Raw genomic sequence first — 18,849 nt, forward strand, 5'->3', positions numbered from 1 at the left:
ACGTTGGATCTTTGTTGCTGCTCGCAGGGTTTCTCTAGTTGTGGCAAGTGGGGACTACTCTTTGTTGTGGGCTTCTCATTGTGGTGGCTTCTTCTCTTGTTGTGGAGCATGGGCTCTAGAATGCAGGCTCAGTAGTTGTGGCCCACGGGCTTAGTTGCTCCACGGCATGTGGGATCTTCCCGGACCAGGGCTCGAACCCATGTCTCCTGCATTGGCAGGCAGATTCTTAACCACTGCACCAGCAGAGAAGCCTGCTAGACATTTTAAACTAAATAAAATTAGTTGCCAACATTAAAAAATGGGAAATTTCACATTTTAAAAATCCAGATTTCCAACTTCTCCGGAGAAAACCAAAGATCCTGTAATCCTGAGGCTGCATTCCCACCTGGCAGCGATCAGAAGGCACTGAGCAGAGCCTGCTCTCCAGCCTCTACCCGACTCCCCACCAGCGTCACCTGCTCACATATGCGTCTGGAACCTGCCTGGTCTCCTGGCTTAGGTTTGTGTCTGTTCAACGCTGAGGTTAGTAGCAAGACCCCTAAATTGGAGACAGGAGCTCTGAGTTTCAGTTCTTCACTTGTAAATGGAGATAATAACAATATCTACCTGAGAGGACAGTTAATGAGACTTAGTGAGGCAACATCTGTGTTGAAGAGACTGGGTGAGCAGCAAAGCCCAGGACACCCTGAAGGGATCGGCATTCACACTACAGCTGATATGCCTCTGTCCAGGTCTCTCCTGTCTGAGGATCCTACCCAAATCTTCTATGCAACATCATTCTGCCTTCCAGATAGCATCTGGCTCCCATGCAGAGCAAGGTCCTCAACCTACTCTCTGTCCTCAGCCTGTCCAAGGACACCTACCCAGCCACCTTCCTGGCACATCAGCTCTACCAAGCTGCCTCAGGGGCAGAGTCCTGTGTTCTAGGACATCCCCCTCTGACAGGCTCCACTGCACTGGGCCCTGGGCAGCTGCGTCAGCAAAGCCTGGCAAGATGACACCAGGAGATAATCTATAGGATCCTGTGTAGGTTGGGTCCCGGGAAAGCCAAACGAGGACCGTGGCTCCTGCCTGCTCACGGCACCCACCGGCACTGTCAACTGAGCCCAGAGTGGTTCGTGAATGTCACTCTGCCCAAGATCAGAAAAGTAGGAGTGTGGCAGGCGAAGGGGACACCATTCCCCCAGCCCACAGTGGGTTTGGGGTGGGAAAGCCAACTGTTACTGGGAAGCTTCAAGAATGTGTGGGAAGGCCACAGGAATGCCAGGGGAGGGGAGGTTGGAGGGACGGTAGGGACACCAGAATTCAGGGCTTTTTTTATGCCATGTCTGTGGAGCTCAGAATCCTGGCTTTGAGTAGCCATGTGCTCATGTATTAGCTGTGCTGTCGGAGGCAAGTAACATAACTTCTCTGAGACTGGTCCCCTCTTCTGTGAAGAGGAGAGATCTTTACCTACTTTCTAGTGTTGTGAGAATCACAAGAGGTCATGTGAGAATCACATCAATTTAATTAATGAGAGGATCACATTATGAGCTCCTGCTTGTGTGGCAGACACTGTCCTAAGTGCTTTACACTAACTCATCCACTCCTCACACCAGCTCTATGACTAGGTGCTGTTTTTATACCCATTTTAGGGATGAGGAAACTGAGGCACAGCAAGGTTAAGGAACTTGCCTGTGAATTTACAGCTAATAAGTTGCAGAGCTGGAATTTGAACCCAAGGGGTCTAGGTCTAGAATTCAAGACCATTTTAAACTCTTGTTGTGTTACATCTCTGAAAAACTGTGCTGGGACAGCTCTAAAATCTACGTTAAAATGTAAGGGCAAATTGTTCACTCAAATAACTGGATGTTATTTTACTGGGAGGTTTTTAATTTTTTAAGACTTGTTGGTAAGCAGAATAGTCAGCCTGTTTACTCTTGAGCTCCCAGTGGGGTGTTAGCTCCTATGGGAGGTCTGTGATGTCTGAGGGGCTCACAGCTCCCTGGGGAAGCTGGGACTAGCAGCCTGGGAAGAGAGAAGTGTTATGAGGGAAAGCCCTGGGGTTGAGTTGGGAGTGGATGCCTGAGAGAGGACACAGGGTGCAATTTCTGGGAAGGCTTCTGGAGGGTTAGGGTTAAGGTGGTTCCTGAAGAGCAGGACCTTGAAAAATGGGGAGAGAACAGGGTTGGGTCACCCCGGTGCCATGGTTGTGGTGTGACTGAGGTCCTGCCAGCCACCCTTCTGCATTGTTTTCTGAATCCTACTTGCCCTTTCTGGCTGGGAGTGGTCCTCCCATTACTTCCGTGGAAAGGAGCAGAATTCTGTGATCTCAAAGGCCTTGTTCAGCTTTCAGGTGGCTGTGAATGGACACAGAGGGCTGCCTCTGATTTAAACTTCATGATTTAAACTATATTCCTCATCACTTTGCTCCCAAGGGAGCAAATGGCAGCTAGAGACTGGGCCTTGGGACTAACGGCCATGAGAAGGAGGAGGCAGGAGACAGGAATGCTGCCCTCCCTCCCCTGGTGGCCCTCTTAGTCTGCCCTGTGCCAAGCCCCTCATGTATGGGAAGAGGCAGGCTCAGCCTGGGCTGTGTTGGGGCTTCTTGGGTGAATTTCTGGCAGCCCTGGTCTGGTTCTGCCACCACCCGAGTAGTTCTCTTTTCCAGAAAATCATCACATCTCTTCCCGGATTCGCTCTTTCTCCCGTCCCTGGACATGATCAGAACAGAGTGAGATATTTCTTGCCCCTGTAAAAAGTCATGTTTATGAAATAAATCATATTCAGATTTCTCTAAACCAATCATCTTTCTAGAAAGTATGATTCACTTGTTCACTCATTCACAAATATTTCTTCATCTCTGAAGGGGATCAATGATGTAACTCATGGGAAAATTGTAGGTGCTGAATGGCAGTATATGGAAATCCCTAGAATGGTACCTGGCAGCCAGTGGGCCAGTGGTGAGACTGGCTCATTCTCCTGTGCACTGTCACTGTTCTAAGTGCCACGGGGATGGGGAAGTGGCTGAGACAAGATCCCTGCTCTCAAGGAGTTCATAGTCTGGTGCATCCAAGTAATATGGACCCAAAAAATGCCCTACAACTGTGGTTTAGCATGCAGCGTGTGCCTCAGAGTCCCCTGGGGGGCCTCTCTCCTTCACAGTTCTGATTCACTGGGGAGGAAGCAAGGCTGGAGCATCTGCATTTTATTAAAAGATGCACAGGAGATTCTGAGGCACACGCAGGGTGCAAGAGGCTGTCCTACAGTATGATGGATGCCATATGGAGGTGGGGCACTAGGGAAGGGCTGATCAGCTCTGCCTGGGTCAGGCAAGGGAGGCTTCCCAGAAGAGGTGCTGCCTGAAGGTTGCAGACAAAGAGCGTGGGAACACCCTTCAGTAGAAGAACCAGCATACATTAAACTGATGGCATTTTCCAGGAACTCCAGGAGTCAGTCACTGCCCGCGAGCATAGGTTCAGGAAATGTGGGGCTTGGGGCTCAAAGCGGGACTGCCAAGAGATGAAGCCAGAGAAACAGACGGGGGCTTGACTCTCTAGTTCAGTGGTCACAGTCAGGTTCTGAAAAACCTGCCGTCTCTTTCTGCAGGAAGAAAACACATGGGCACACAAAATCTTGCATAAAATTTTAAGAGGTTCATAGACATGCCTTTTCCCCCCACCCATCCATCCACTGACATACATGGATCGAAAACCACTGTCAAATGTGATGCATCAGAATATGGAACACAAAAGAGCCTCAGGTTTATGGAAGAAATTAAGGAGTCCACTTTTGGAGAACTTGAATTTGTGTTGTTTCAAATTTGACCTCCAAGTGGAAGGTGGGTGCTTAGGCAGATGGGTGGTTAGGTGTGGGGTTTAGTGAGAAGTGTAGGCTGGACACAGAGACTGGGTCATCTGCAGATAGGTGGTAGCTGAAGTCATGGGAGTGGCTGGGATGACCCTGGGGCAGTGTGGGGGAAGAGAAAAGCAGGGGGGCTTGGGTGTGACGCTTTTTTTTTTTTTTGGCGGTACGCGGGCCTCTCACTGCTGTGGCCTCTCCCGTTGCGGAGCACAGGCTCCGGACGCACAGGCTCAGCGGCCATGGCTCACGGGCCCAGCCGCTCCGCGGCATGTCGCATCTTCCTGGACCGGGGCACGAACCCGTGTCCCCTGCATTGGCAGGCGGACTCTCAACCACTGCGCCACCAGTGAAGCCCCGGGTGTGACTCTTATACATATGACACTTACCTTTATTACTCTAAGAACATATTAGGTAAACCAAGCCCTGATTATAAGCTATTTACATACTAGGAAATGCTAGTACAGGATGCTATACTTGGGGGGAAGGGACAAGAAGAGAACAAAATGAGTGGGGTGTGAGAGATGTAGTTGTCACTACTCCAAGTTCAGGCATGAGCTGCTTGGGAGATCATTTTGGAAAGAGTCCTTGAAGCAGATAGGATTCCACAGTTCTCTGGATGAGGGACGAGCTGCCCTGCTAGGCTTGGGGAACCAGGGAGCACATGCACTGTCCTTTGGGAGTGGGAGGTGCTCAGGGACACTCCCCAGTTCTTTGGAAGGGTTTCTGAGCAATGTCTTATTCCAATCCAGATGGCACAGGGGGACTCTGGACACCTCCACTTGGCCATGATGCATTCCACCTGCAGAAGAAAGTGAGGCAGACCTCAGGGTCCTCCCACCCTCTCCCACCTTTAATGTATCTATATGGAAAGCCCTCCCAAAGGATGAAATTTAAAACAAACTTAGCTACAGATTTAACAATGAGTCTCCTTTTAAAGAATAAAGTTACTCAAACTGGGGACTGTCATAGGAAACACTGGACATATGGTCAACATATTAAAGGGCTGTGAGTCTTTATGCTGAGCAGGAAAACTTTCAGAACTATTTACATGTCTCACCCTGGCCCCGCTTGTTTCCATCTCCTCTTTACCCTTCCTCTCCAAAGCTAGGTCTTTCTCAGTTCATTACCTCGGGCAGTGTTGTATCAGCAGAGCAAAAATCACCCTCTGCCCAGTTTTGTCCCCTTGACTAGAATACAGATTAGATACAAGACTTGGGAGAGAAATATAAGAAATATATTAATGATATTATATATTTTTATGGAGGAAATATAAGACTCTCCTCACCCTGCTCAGAGGGACAGCTCGTAAAATTCAGATGTACGGGGTTGGGGGAGGGGGACAAGAGAGCACAGACATTAATGAGTTTTAGAAAAGCTGACCCTGCACTCATTTCTTCACTCAATGACCCCAGAGAGGGGAAAATACCAGGGAGATAAGAGGGATCCAAGAACAGGGGGTATGGACCTCATCGACCGGGACAGCTCCAGGTAGCAACGAGTGTGTAGAGAAATGCTGCCTGGACCTCCTAGGCAGGTAAAGGCCTTATAGAAGCTCCTGTTTGTTCCAGCACATGGTTGGAGCTCCAGAATCATTGGAGAGTGGCAGAGAATAATGGAGAGAGCCATCAGCCTGAAGGGACCATGGAGCAGAACAAAGGACATCTACTCCCTATCTGAGGGTCCCATCCACCAAGACCAGGTAGGGTGGCTGAGGTCTCAGAGGAGGTTTCTTCTGCAAACAGGCCATGTTGAGAATCAGATCCAGGCACATTAGACACCACCCTGGGGAAGAGGGGTGGTTCTTGAAGATTCTGCCAACCCAACTGAATAAAAAGTCAAAACAGAAATGAAAGGAAATGAGTCACATTTCTTGTACACATGGGTCTGTGAATAATGATTCATAAAATTTAAATCATATTTATGTAAAGATTACACAAATTACATTAAAAAAACTGGGGCTTTCTGAGAAAATATAAGACAGGTGGTCACTGTACTACAAATCTAAATCTCTAGTACCTTTTAGTAGAAGAAGAAAAAATTATTCCAACCCCACTCCCTTAACAAAATAAATAAATAAAAGGGAGAAAGAGGATCATTGTAGTGTTAGCAGTACTTTTCCAAACATTTCACCAAAAAAACAAACAAACAAAAAAAAAACCAAACGAAACTCCTGAATCTAGTCATTCATTCATCTCAGGCAAATATGGAAGAACTAGAAGTATTAGCCGCAGAGAGTGAAGTTACCAGAACAGGGCTGAGGATGGAAGATGTTTTGCAATTTCATAGCTGTCGCCACCTTGGGTGGTGTAATGGGTCATGAACACAGTGTGTCTTGGTGCCTGCTGCTCAGGGGAGCCCAGAGGAGGCTCCAGACACAGGCTCCGTTGACCTTTATGTGTTTAACGCCCTAGCAGCCTTGATGTCTGGAACAGCTGCCTCACCGGCTCCTCTGAAGGGCGGCTTGGCGAGTCCTGTACCCACCCCTCCCCCAACACTTTGTGAGGCGGAGCCATGGAACCTCCTGCCTTCAGCGGCTTCCCACTGGGATGAGCTGCAACCATGGACTTGGAAAATGTTCTTGCTGAGGAAGAGGGGGCCCTCTGACTGCGTGCTCACTGTCTTGACCTCTTGGAAGGAAGAACAGGGCTTAGGCTGGCTGCAGGAGGAGGGATGTACCTTAAACATCGGGGAGCATTTGCACATCATCTGGACCAAAAAATATTGGCTCATGTCCCAAGGGAAACTGGGGACTGGGGATTTACCTATTTACCTATTTGTCGGGAGTCAGGTGAGAGCGCCTGCAAGCCGGGGGCGGGGGGGTTTGTGATTCAGTTAATGCCATCATTCAGGTCTGCATTTTTTCAAGTGTCTTCCACTTTCAAATACACCCACAGATATGGACATGGGCATATAGTTTTATTCTACCAGTTCTCTAAATTGTGCTCAGTCCTCCAAAGCCAGCTCTCTCTAAGCCTTCCCTTGAGAAATTTTCTCCTACCCTGTGGAGTATGAGACTGAGGCTGGAAGGCTTGTCACTAGAGAAACGAACAGAACAGAGAGGATGACAGCCTACCCCAAGCCCCAGGGTCTCTTGTCAAATTCAGGTATATTGGGCTTCCCTGGTGGCGCAGTGGTTGAGAGTCCGCCTGCCGATGCAGGGGACACAGGTTCGTGCCCTGGTCCGGGAAGATCCCACATGCCGCGGAGCAGCTGGGCCCGTGAGCCGTGGCCGCTGAGCCTGCGCATCTGGAGCCTGTGCTTCGCAATGGGAGAGGCCACAACAGTGAGAGGCCCGCGTACCGCAGGGGGAAAAAAAAAATTCAGGTATATTTCTGAACTCATTAGCCCACCCTTCTGACCTTACCCACAGTGGAAATGGAGAACAGAAATGCCTTGGGGTGAGGTCCTTCGTGTCTATCTCCCCATCTGCCCAGATTCTTGTCTTTTAGATAAAGAACCAGGGAAGAAGTCAGTTGTGTAATGACGTATTCAGAGCTAACCAAGCAATGAGAGTCTAAATAACAATTGCTACAGCACTTATTATATGTCCTTGATGTGGTCTGTCTTATTTAATCCCTCAAATAGCCCTATGAGGTAAGGGAAATAATTCATTCCATTCTTCAGAAAAGAAAGCCAAGGCTTACAGAGGCTAAGTAACTCACCTGCATAGCTGTTAAGAGGGGAGCTGGGATTTAAACCCAGGTCTATCTCACTCCAGAGCCCACAGCCTTAACTCCTAGACTCTGTGGTTTCCTAGAGAGAATGCAGAGTGATGCATAACATATATGTATGGGAAATAGCTGGGAAATAGCTAGACTAGTGCATGAAAAGAGGGGAGGTGGAAAACCTATTTTTAAATTATAGATAGCATCTTTTGGGAAAGGTTGAAAATTTCATTGTTGAAAATGGTGATGCTGTTCCTACATTTGGCAGATATAGACAGGGAGGTCCTGGCTGTAAAGAGCTTGTAGAAAAGGGAAGTTGGAGTAAATGAGTTGGAAGGTTTGGAATGCACCAACACTTCCTCTAAGTAAAGGCAGGAGCTTGTTTCCTTCTCCCTTGTCCCAGTCCAGGTCCAATTCTAGGCTCTCTAATTCCCAGACCTTCTGTTGAACAACACTCCCCACCCTGTCCAACCCCAGCAAACTCTAGGCTTAACCCACTGGCTGCCAGGGAAATGGCAGGCTGGGGCAGAGCCTGGGATGACAGCTCCAAGGGAAGCAGTCAGTGCTGCCCTGTCTCCAGAAGCCAATGGAAAGAATGATATAGAGGGTAGGAGAGTCAAGCTGTTACTCGGGTGGAAAGCGGGACTCTCTGTCCCGTTAATCAGTGGGCACTTGTCCAAAGATTTGATCTGGGACCCCCCCCCCCCGGCAAGAGTCTGAAGGGACTGGGGGAGAGGGCGTCCGTAGACATTTTGTTAAAAATTGAGCCAGGTAACCAGCTGCCTAGGAGATAGGCCTGCCTTAAAACAGGGGCTGGCCGCTAGGCTCCTAAAGCGTGTTTTGAGAGACCTGAGAGGAGGTAAGTTTTCTTGTTACAAGCCTTGAAAGTTCCAGAACGTCACTTCTGCCACATTCTATTGGTCAAGCAAGCCACTAAGGCCAACCCAGGTCTCAAAAGGAGGAGTAGTCAAGGTTTGTGGCCATCTTTAATCTACCACGCCTCCTCATTTGCCAGAAGAGTAAGTGAGGCTCATAGTGTGGCACCTGACTGCTTCTAGGGCATATAGTTGTTAGACACTATATTAGTTTCCTAGTGCTGCTGTAACAAATTACCATAAGCATAGTGGCTTAAAACAACTAATTTATTCTCTTCTATTTCTGGAGGCCGGAAGGCTGAAATGTGTCTTATAGGTGAAAATCAAGGTTTCAACAGAATGGTGTCTCTTCTGGGGGCTCTAGGAGAGAATTTTTTCCTTGCCTTTTGCAGCTTCTAGAGGCTGCCTGCGTTCCTTGGCTGTGGCTCCGTCCTCCACAGCGGGAACATGCACTCAACCTCTGCTGTCATCACACCTTCTCCCTGACTTTCACTATCTTGCCTCCCTCTCATAAGCACCTTTGTGATTAAATTGGGCCCACCCAGATAATGAAAGATGATCTCTCCATCTCAAGATCCTTAACTTAATTCCATCTGCAAGGTCCCGTTTTCCATGTAAGGTAACATATTCACAGGCTCTGAGAATTAGGATGTGGACATTGGGGGGCCATTAATTCTGTCTACAACAGATACTGAGCCTGACCTAGAACACAGGCTCCCAGCTCATGCGGTGCTTTCTGTGATAGTAGGAGAGGGCTATGTCAGTTACTTATTGCCTCAAAAATGCAGCATAACTGACCAACCCCCAAACTCAGGCCTTCAAACTAGAAGTGTTCATTTAGCTCACAAGCTTGTGGGGTTCTGAGTCGTTCTCATCTTCCCTGGCCCTGCTAACATATTTGTAGGTCAACCCTCCTCGGCTGGGACAGCTGAGACAAATCGGTTCCTTTCTGCATGTCTCGTATCCTCTGTGGGCTCGCTCAGACTTATTTTTACGGCAAGGGCAGAAGTGCAAGAGCCCCAGGAGAAACATGCAAGTGCCTTATAAAGCCTCTGCTGGATTCACGTCTGCTGACAACCTGTTAGTCAAGGCAAGCCATATGGTTGGGGCAAGGGTCAGGGTAGGGAGGACACCAAAGATTTCATGGCAAAGGATGTGGATACAGAGAGCAGTGAAGAATTTGGACTCTGAATTAATTTTCCTCCCCAGTGACATGGTTGTTTCAGTTCCAAGTGCCAGTGAATACAAAGTCCACCCATGAGCATTTGTTTTGGGCTCACAAGGGCCAGAGATGTGGTCGCACTCTATTCTCCCAATGCGGCTACATCTGTATATTTATCCCATCCCATGAGCTCTCCTTACCAGGTGACTAGAACCCAGTGAGAGGCAGGTTTTATGTTCCCTCCCCTCTTGAATCAGCAGGGTCTCGGGATTGCCCTGAACAATAGAGCACAGCAGAAGTGATGCTGTGCGACTTCTAAAGATTAGGTCACAAAAAGCTTCAGCTTCTGCCTGATTCACTCTGTCTCAAGATGTTTGCCTTTGGAACCCAGTAGCCATGTTGTAAGGAAGTCCAGGCCACATGAAGAGGTCCCCTTGAAGAGGAACCAAGGCCTTCCCCCAACAGCCAGCACCAACTGGCCAGCCACGTGAATAGGCAACCTTGGAAGTGGATCCTCCAGACCCAATCACACCTTTAGGAACTGCAGCCTTGGCTGACATTTTGACCACAACCTCATGAGAGCTGAGTCAGAGCTACCCAGCCAAGCCACTCCCAGATTCCTGATCCGTAGAAACAATGAAAGGTAATAAATGATTGTTGTTGTTTTAAGTCACTAATATTTGAGATGATTTGTTATGCAGCATTAGCTAACCACTACAGACCTGTTCATGAGGCTTAGGACAGAATGAGAATAAACATGGTCTGAGACCTTAAGGAACCTACAGTCTCCAGGTGACTAAGCAGACACTAATGGAATCAACAATGTATATGTCGTAGTCCATTTGGACTGCTATAACAGAGCACTATAGACTGGGTGGCTCATAAACAAGAATTTATTTCTCATCTTTCTGGAGACTGGGAAGTCCAACATCAAGTTACCAGCAGATCTGGTATCTGATAAAAGTCCACTTCCTGACTCACACACAGCTGTCTTCTCACTGTGTCCTCACATGGCAGAAGGGGCAAAGGAGCCCACTGGGGTCTCTTTTATAGAGACACTAATCTATTCATGAAGGCTCTACCCTTGTGACCTAATCACCTCCCAAATGCCCCACCTCTAAATACCATCACATTGGCAATTAGGATTTCAACATATGACTTGGGGCAGGGGGCACAAACTTTCAGTCTATAGCAATATACAAAGTATTTAATACAGTCAGGATATATTAGAGTTGCCAAGGGAAAATGTGGGTCAGAGATACGGTGACCATATTCTTCCAAATCAGAAGTGGGACAATTGACTAATGGTAACCCATTGTAACTTAGAATTAGAACAGAATATTTAGATCAGGGCTGACCAGAATAGTCAGGTTGGTATGGTCCCTTTGTCCAGCAATTGTCCTGCCCAGCTGTGGCTTGGTGTGATCTGTAAGGGCTATCTGTAGTGACAGCTACTGTGATGGGGAAAAAGTGATGACTGCATGAATATTTCCAACCTTCACCCTTTCCCCTGCCCAGGAGAGAGGGCTTTACCCAGTCATCTTCTTCCCCTCCCTTCTCTCCAGGGGCGGTCTGTGTGTTTGGGGCTTTTGTGTTACAGAATCAAGAGGAAAGTGGAGATAAGACGAAGAGCTGGAAAAGGAGTTTGGGAGGTAGGAATTTTGGAAAGGAGAGCTACAGGATCAGATTCGGTATATAGAGAAATAAACGGGAGAGGGGAAACAGGATCTTGAGAAGTATTGTTTTGAGAATACTACAAATAACTTCAGTTATTTTGAAACATTTTTTGGTTGCCAGACTGAGTTTATTGATGGCAACCGCTTTGAGCATGGACCGTGTGGGTGACAGCTCTCTGGGGGCTGCGCTGTGATTTCACAGCAGAGCAGGAATGGGGTGTGGTGAGTGTTTCTATGTGTAGGAGACGGTTGGGTCAGTGACTGTGAGGGGAAGAGGCTCGAAGCCAAAGAAATGTTCATCTGTTCCAGGCTTAGAAGTCTGTGTGACTTATGGCCTGGAGAATTTAGGCCGCCCCAGGCCCAGCTGTGTCCAGATATGTGAAAGGAGCTCAAAGACTTGCGGGGCTTTTAGAGACCTGTTTGTGGTGTCACTGACTACTCTGGCTGTAGCCTCTGGAGCAACTCTGGGAGAAGAGGGGGAAGGAGAGGCTTGGCCAGAGCTTGACTGTCTCTCAAGACAGAGGGAGCTGGGCTGGGGGGAGAAGCAGGAGCTTTGCTGGGCCCCCAATTAGGAACTCAGAAGTAAAGACAGGGAAAAATTGTACTGAGAGTAAGGGTGTATGTGTAAAGAGCTGCCTCAATTTCCTGGAATTTCTCAAAGGATTGTGAGTTCCCCAAGGGGAAGGGCTGGTTCTTAGTCGTGTTTGTTCCTCAGACTTAACACCATGCCCGACAGGTTGTAACTGCACCATAAATAATGTTAGAGGGAGGAAGGGAAGGAAGGAAGGTTGGTTGATTCTGTGACCTCCCTTCAAAATTAATTGGCTACCTAATTAAGACATGACATTGTTCCCAATGAAATCTAATGTCTCCTGGAGGCAGAGTTGTTGTAGAAGACGCCGATGTCAGTCCTAATTTTCCAGAGTTCTGGAGTTCCTTTTGTCTGCTCTGATCCAGCCACGCCTCCTCTCACAGCGAAGACAGAGTGATGGGGAAGCCATCTGCAATCTGATAGACCTGCATTCAATCCCCGCTCCACCACTTCAGCCATGGAGCCACAAGCAAGTTACTGAAATTCCTTACAAAAGTTTCAGTCTGCTGTAAAAGAGGTCAGGACCTGGCTGAAATGAGGGTTAAATGATATGTGTCTAAAAGGCCCTGACACAACCCCTAGCACATGGTCTCAGGACACTCAGCTCTTCCTTTCTCTGGTGGATAAACTCAGTCCTGTTCACTGACTGATCTGACCGCTCCTTGTACTTTATCTCTTCAAGCTGCCCTCCTGCACTTTCTTCCTTGTCTCTGACCTTGCTTCTTCCTGACGTCTTCCAGTCTTGGTCACTGCTCCCTGACCCTGTTTCCCTGCAGCATTTCTCTCGCTAGCCCTGCTTGGTCTCTTTGGTAGGACTGTGGCGGTGTCCCTCCAAGAGGCTCATGCCCTGGGAGGTGAGGGGTCAGCACAGAGTCATAGAGATAGGACTGTCCACTCCATGGCTCTGGAAGGTTAACACCCTTTTCTTTCCAGCAGCTGCACACAGCCTGTTATTAGGGGGAAAATAATTAAAATTAAAAAACGGATGCTCCTACATTCCACAGCATTCCAGGGCTCTGTCTCAGCCCCAGGAGAACCCCATCCTCCTCCAGCCTTCCGCCTCATCTCAGTCGCCATCCCCCCTGACTCTGCCCTCCATCCTCTGCCCAGAGGCAGGCTGACCTTGGTTTCTTGTCGGCATGATCACTCTCATCTTCCCCACCCCTGAAGGTGGGAGACGTACACAGGGTGCCCCAGCCCTGCTGTGGGCATTTGGACTGACCTCCGAGGAGCCTGTGTTTAATTTAAGATTGCATTGGGATATCCCCACCAGCAGGTGGTGGGTCTGTGCCTGTTTCAAAGGAAGACAATACTGGGGTGGGGGTCAGCCCATCCTGACAATGAGTTTGCCACACTGTCAGGAAAAACCCCAGAGAGTCCAGGTGAGTGGTCAGAGGTCAGAGTGGAGAAAGCTCAGGGGCCATGCCCAAGGCTCAGCCCCATGCAAGGCCTTCTGAGGCCTCTCCATCAGTGATACACAAACCCTCAGGAGGGAATGAGATCAGTGCCTGCTTTCTGTCCAGCATGGGGCACCAGTGCACTGCGAGGAAGGCCCAGGAGGAGCTGCCAGCGTGGCTCTGTTCAGGGTGAAAAGCCAGTGGCTTTTGGGGAGGAGCTGCTCCAAGCCACCCTGGCAAGCGCTTGCCACATTCCAGAGCGCAGAGGACCAAGAAGCCCCAGCTTGGCCCAAGGCATCCGGGCTGGCATCCAGCCCAGGCGTTTCCTCCTTTCTCTGTTCTCTTTCTGCATCCTGGGGCTAAAGGTTCAGCTGGAGCTTCCATCTCTTTTCTCTGCAGAGGAGCTGTGCTGGAATTGGGGAGGATAGGGAAAGGGTGGGTGTCAGCCAGGGGAACTTTCCACTTTGCTTAAAGCTGTTGGAAAGCCAGATATTTCTACAATGCGGGCGGAGCATCTCAAGTGCCCAGCACTGTGCCAACCACCTCCAGAATACAGAGATGAGGAGGCCTGGTCTCTGCCCCGAGTTGCTGTCTGTCTAGGAGGGAGGGGACTTCTCCTGGAAGGGTCCTTGACAGCCTCATTGGCAGGGCACTTAGAGGAGATCAAAAGAGGAGATTTCACCGAGGTTTCCAAAACATTGTGCTCCACAGACTGCACAAGGATGGGAACCATATCTGCTTGTTCATGGCCAGTGCCTAGCACAGTGCCTGGCCCACTGGAGGACCTTAAAGCACATTTGTTGAATGAATGAATAAATGAAATGAGGTAGTCCAAGAAGGCTTCCTGGAGGAAAGGGAATCTGAACAGGGCCTTGGAGGATGGGCAAGATTTAACCAGGCCAAGCTTAAAGGGAGCTTATCCTAGGCACCTGGGAGCCTTGTAAAGAAAGGCAGGAAAGGGAAATGGCCACAGAAGGGCTGTTCTGGACAGGAGCAGGAGGGACAGCTCCCCTGTTACTCTCAGGATAAAGTGCAGACCCCCAGCATCACTTCTGAGCCCCTTTGCAGCTGGCTTTGCCTTCCGCTTCAGTACTATCTCTACCCTCCAGCCAGCTCAAGTATTTATTTGCAATCCTTGGAACAAGACTCTTGCTTTCTCTCCTCCAAGCCTGTAAACATTCTCATCCCCTCTGGCAGGAAGGTCCTCCACCTCTACCTCTGCATCAGTGGTCTGGTCCTCCTAAGGTCTTCCCTTCCACAGTCAGGTTGTTCAGCCTTTTGCCGACCAGGGTTTTTGGCCTCCTTAATCAATGGAAATTGATCAGAGGCCAGGCAAGAAATTCAGGCAAGGCTTTATTGGGGCCCCGTAACGTGAACAAACAACAGGTTCCCTTGATTGCTCGCTCGCTTGCTGGGGTGGGGGCGGGGCAAACTGTTTCCTAATATGCAGTGAGGGTAGGAGTGTGTCCAGGGGTCAGGCCTGAGGGGTGGCTTAAGTGGTTTGCCCACCCCTTAGGTGGTGGCGTGTGCAGGGGTCACGCGCAATACCCTGCTTTTACTCCCAACCCCCTGATTTTGCTCCCGGCTCTTTGGAAGTGGCAGTTGCGCTTTTTGGTCTCTTTATATCTCGTTGTCCAGAATTTGCCCCAGTTGTGCATGCGCACATTTATTTTTAGTCCCTTATAGTTTCTTTGTGTTCTGTTGCTCAAGGAGACGTGTGTCCAGGTACAAGCACTGCAGCAAAGGGTCCTTCCTGGGTCCCGGCCTGTCTCAAGTCCTCCTGAGTGTGGCCACACGGCTCCATGCTTGCCCCATGCCCACACTTATCACCGTCCACTGGCCATGAACAAGTTGTCCCAGGTTCCCCCAGAGACTGCCAACCACAGTCAGAGACAATTGACTACGATTTCAACGTGGCTGCCAATGTCAGAAGTGGCCAGCATCCAAGAGACCAAAGGTACAGCTGACAAAATAGAGAAGGTGTGGTTCCAAACACCCTTGACCTTGGCTCACATACATCTCTGAGTGGAGGAGCCTGGGCTGAAATGGGCATGGCTTACCAAGCTTTTCCATAAAGCGTGAGTGATTTCTGATCACACTTGGCAAATATCCTTTGTGGATGTGGGTTTCCCATTAGCCCGTAAGCTCCTTGGACCTGGAGGTCAAGTCTCATTATCTTTTTTTTTTTTTTTTTTTTTTTTTTTTTGCGGTACGTGGGCCTCTCACTGGTGGGGCCTCTCCCATTGCGGAGCACAGGCTCCGGACGTGCAGGCTCAGCAGCCATGGCTCACGGGCCCAGCCGCTCCACGGCACACGGGATCCTCCCAGACGGGGGCTCAAACCCATGTCCCCTGCATCGGCAGGCGGACTCTCAACCACTGCGCCACCAGGGAAGCCCCCTCATTCTCCTTTGTATCACCAACTAAGCACCATGTCAAGCACATGGTAGGTTTAATACATATTTGTTTATTTATTTGGTTAATTAATTGATCACACCACGTTAGAAAGTATCATAATTTCTAGTCTCTGCCCTCAGTCTTGAATGGGCTGCAAGAAGAGGTACCCACCCCTAGTTCACATGCCCAGAATAGAACATAATACCAGAAGTAGGAAAAAGAAGGCTACTGCAGTAAACGGAAGCAGGTTCCCAACTAAACATTATGTGCTTAGAGACAGTAAAGGCTTTAGAGAGCACCTAGCCCAAGCTCTCACTTTATAAGATGGGAAACTGAGACTAGGAGATGGAAATTATTTGTCCAAGGTCATAAGACATCTCTTGCACGTCAGATCCAGATATTTGACCTTGGTCTTTGAGGTTCAGCATTCTTTCCACTATAGCAGGCTCTCTTCCTCGACTCCCACGAAGTCTCCTCCTACTGCCTTTGCCCAAGAAGTACCCTGGTGGAAAGATCATGGGCATTTGTGCCAAACTCGAGTTCAAATCCTGATTCTGCTACTTAATTGCCATTTGACCTTGTAGAGCATTCAGATTATTCCCTTGTGAAAGAGAGATCTAGCGCCTGCATGGGGGCCAGTGTCTGCATTCAGTGACAGAACGTCAGCAGAGAGCCTACACTGTGGCCTTCGATTAATGTCAGTTCTGCCCTCCTTCCTCCCAGTTCCTGCTTCTCTCTTCTTTCCCTGGCTCTGAGGAAACTGTAAAGTCTACTTAGAAGGGCTTCTGGAGGTCCCTAAGCCCGTTTCCCTGGATGTATTCAGAGCCCATCCCTCCTTCCAGCTTCTAAGGAAGACGTCTCACTGTGCAACCATGCCAGTGGATAAAGGTGGGTGGGTCCCCCCTCTTGAAATCTAAGATCTAACCCAATGCTTCTTGCTGAAGTTTAGCAGTGAAGCTATCTTCTCTATTTTGCCCTCCAGGAGGATACAGAAAGCTCCTTTTTTTACTTTCTTCCTTCCTTTTTCTACTCTGTGTGTTTATTTTTTCTTCACTGTCCTAATTTAGCTTCTCTTTCTCCTTCCCCAAGGCTTCAGGAACCACCTCCATCCCTTCTCTCCATCCTCCTCATCCCTGTAATTTGTCTTTAGATGGGGGCTACATAATGTCTCCTGTACACAGCCCCTCCTGGACCCAGACATCTTCCCAGCCACGCTCCATACTGCCTCTGGCAGAGAGCTTATCTCTGTCCACCCCACCGCAGCTCCTGAGGCAGTCAGTCTGGGACAGATGGAAACAGAACAACTGAAGTGAGTCTGCAGACTGGGCCCTGGAGCTGTCTCACCCAGCTGTCGGCTTTGGGAGAAGTAGGAATCGAGGCTGCCTTCCTGGCTCCTCTGACAAAATGCCAGAGACCCCCCAGGGCCTCCGCCCATTCTGCAAGATGGGTGCTACTATCTCTTCTTGCTCCAGGCCCTCTTCCTGGTCTGCACTGACCCTTTGCTAGAAAAATTTCAGGTCAGGCTGAAGCGATCTGCTGGGAAAACAAACCCTGTGCCCAGCAGGCAGGATGGGCCAAAGGGTTTCAGTTTAATCCAAAAGCTCAGCACATAGACCAAACCTCTAAGTCAGGAGGGGACTTTTGGTTGTTGTTTTAAGGGCAGCCTGTCTTTTCTTGCGTTGACTGCCTCCTTACTCCTTTCTGCCTCACTCTCTCCTCTCACCCTCCTGGAGTTGGGGAAGATCAGGAATGGAGGGCAGGCAGGCAGGGCCAGAAGGGAAATAATTTCCCTGCCTCTCAGTGTCCTTGACCTTCAGTCTCACTAGAAGACCTTATTGATATTCCGGTGCTGGCCAACCTGGGGAATGGCATGACCTTGTATTCAGGGAGCACGGCCCAACTTTATCAAAGCACCTTCATTCCCATTAATCCATTTTAGACTCCTAGCAGGCCTGGATAGGGCATAAGGTGAGAGACAGTCCTCGGAGGTCACAGAGGTCAGCCGTGTCCATGCTTAACTCCCTCTTAGCCCTTGGCATCTTTGACCATCCCCTTAGAGAGCATGTCTTCTGTGACCCAGAGAACTTCCTGAAGCTTCCACACAGTGGCCTCACACTGAGGTCCTTGAGAACATGGACTCTGGCTCAAAATTGGACTCTGCTGTGAGTGACTGTGGAGCCTTGGGCAAGTTACTTAACCTCTCTGTACCTCAGTTTCCTTATCTGTAACACATTGGTAATATTGTACCTAACCCATAGGGCTGTTATGAGGACTAATTGATTACTATTTAGAAAGTCCTTAGCACAGTGTCTGACACATAGTAAGTGCCATGTTAGTGTTTGTTCAAGAAATTAGTCCCAGGAAGGACAGGAATAAAGATGCAGACGTAGAGAATGGACTTGAGGACACGGGGAGGGAGAAGGGTAAGCTGCGACTAAGTGAGAGAGTCCATTCTTCCCACTAGTCACACTCTATGCTCCAGCTGAACTGGAATATTGGTGGTGCCCCAAACATGCCTGGCACATTCCCACCCTGCGCCTTTGCTCTTGCTGTTTCCTCTGCCTGGACGTCTTTCCACACTTCATTCTAGCAGGTTCTACTGATTCTTTAGGGTTCTGGCAGGCACTGCTTGCTGTCCAGCCCATATCTGTGCTCCCCTTCTGCCTCATTGACAATACATTGCTTTTGTTTGGAGAAGGGAGATCAATGTGCCATCCTAAAAATAATGATTTTCCAGGCTTCTTTGTTGCTAGAGGTGATAATGTGACACAGTTCTGGCCAATGAGATATACATTTTTTTTAACAAAAAAGGAGGAGGCAGAGTGGTAATATACCTGGCATGTGTCTTTTGCTTTTCACTTTCTTGCTCCCTTGAAAGTCTATGATGTGATTGATGCCTGGGGGTGGAGAAGCCAACTTCCAACCTAAGAAGGCTACATATTAAGGATGCTGGCCCGGAAGCCAGAGGGGGCCTAGGTCCTTGATGACATCCTTGAGACCTGAGTGGGCTTCCCTCCACACTTTTTGTCACAAGAGAAAAACAAACACCTATTTGTTAAACCTCAGTAATCAGGTTTCTGTCACATGTAGCCAAAGGCTGTCCTAATTGATGAGAAGCCTCATCCCAACAGCTGCTCTCTCCATTTTTAACCATTCTGACTGGGTAGGCTCTTCCCTGCCTCTGAGCTCCCCTGGTTTTTGTACCTCTCTCAGGGAAGTTATCTTACTCTCCCTAACATTCTC

Source organism: Hyperoodon ampullatus (genome assembly GCF_949752795.1).
Source record: "Hyperoodon ampullatus genome assembly, chromosome: 2".
Lineage (NCBI taxonomy): Eukaryota > Metazoa > Chordata > Mammalia > Artiodactyla > Ziphiidae > Hyperoodon > Hyperoodon ampullatus.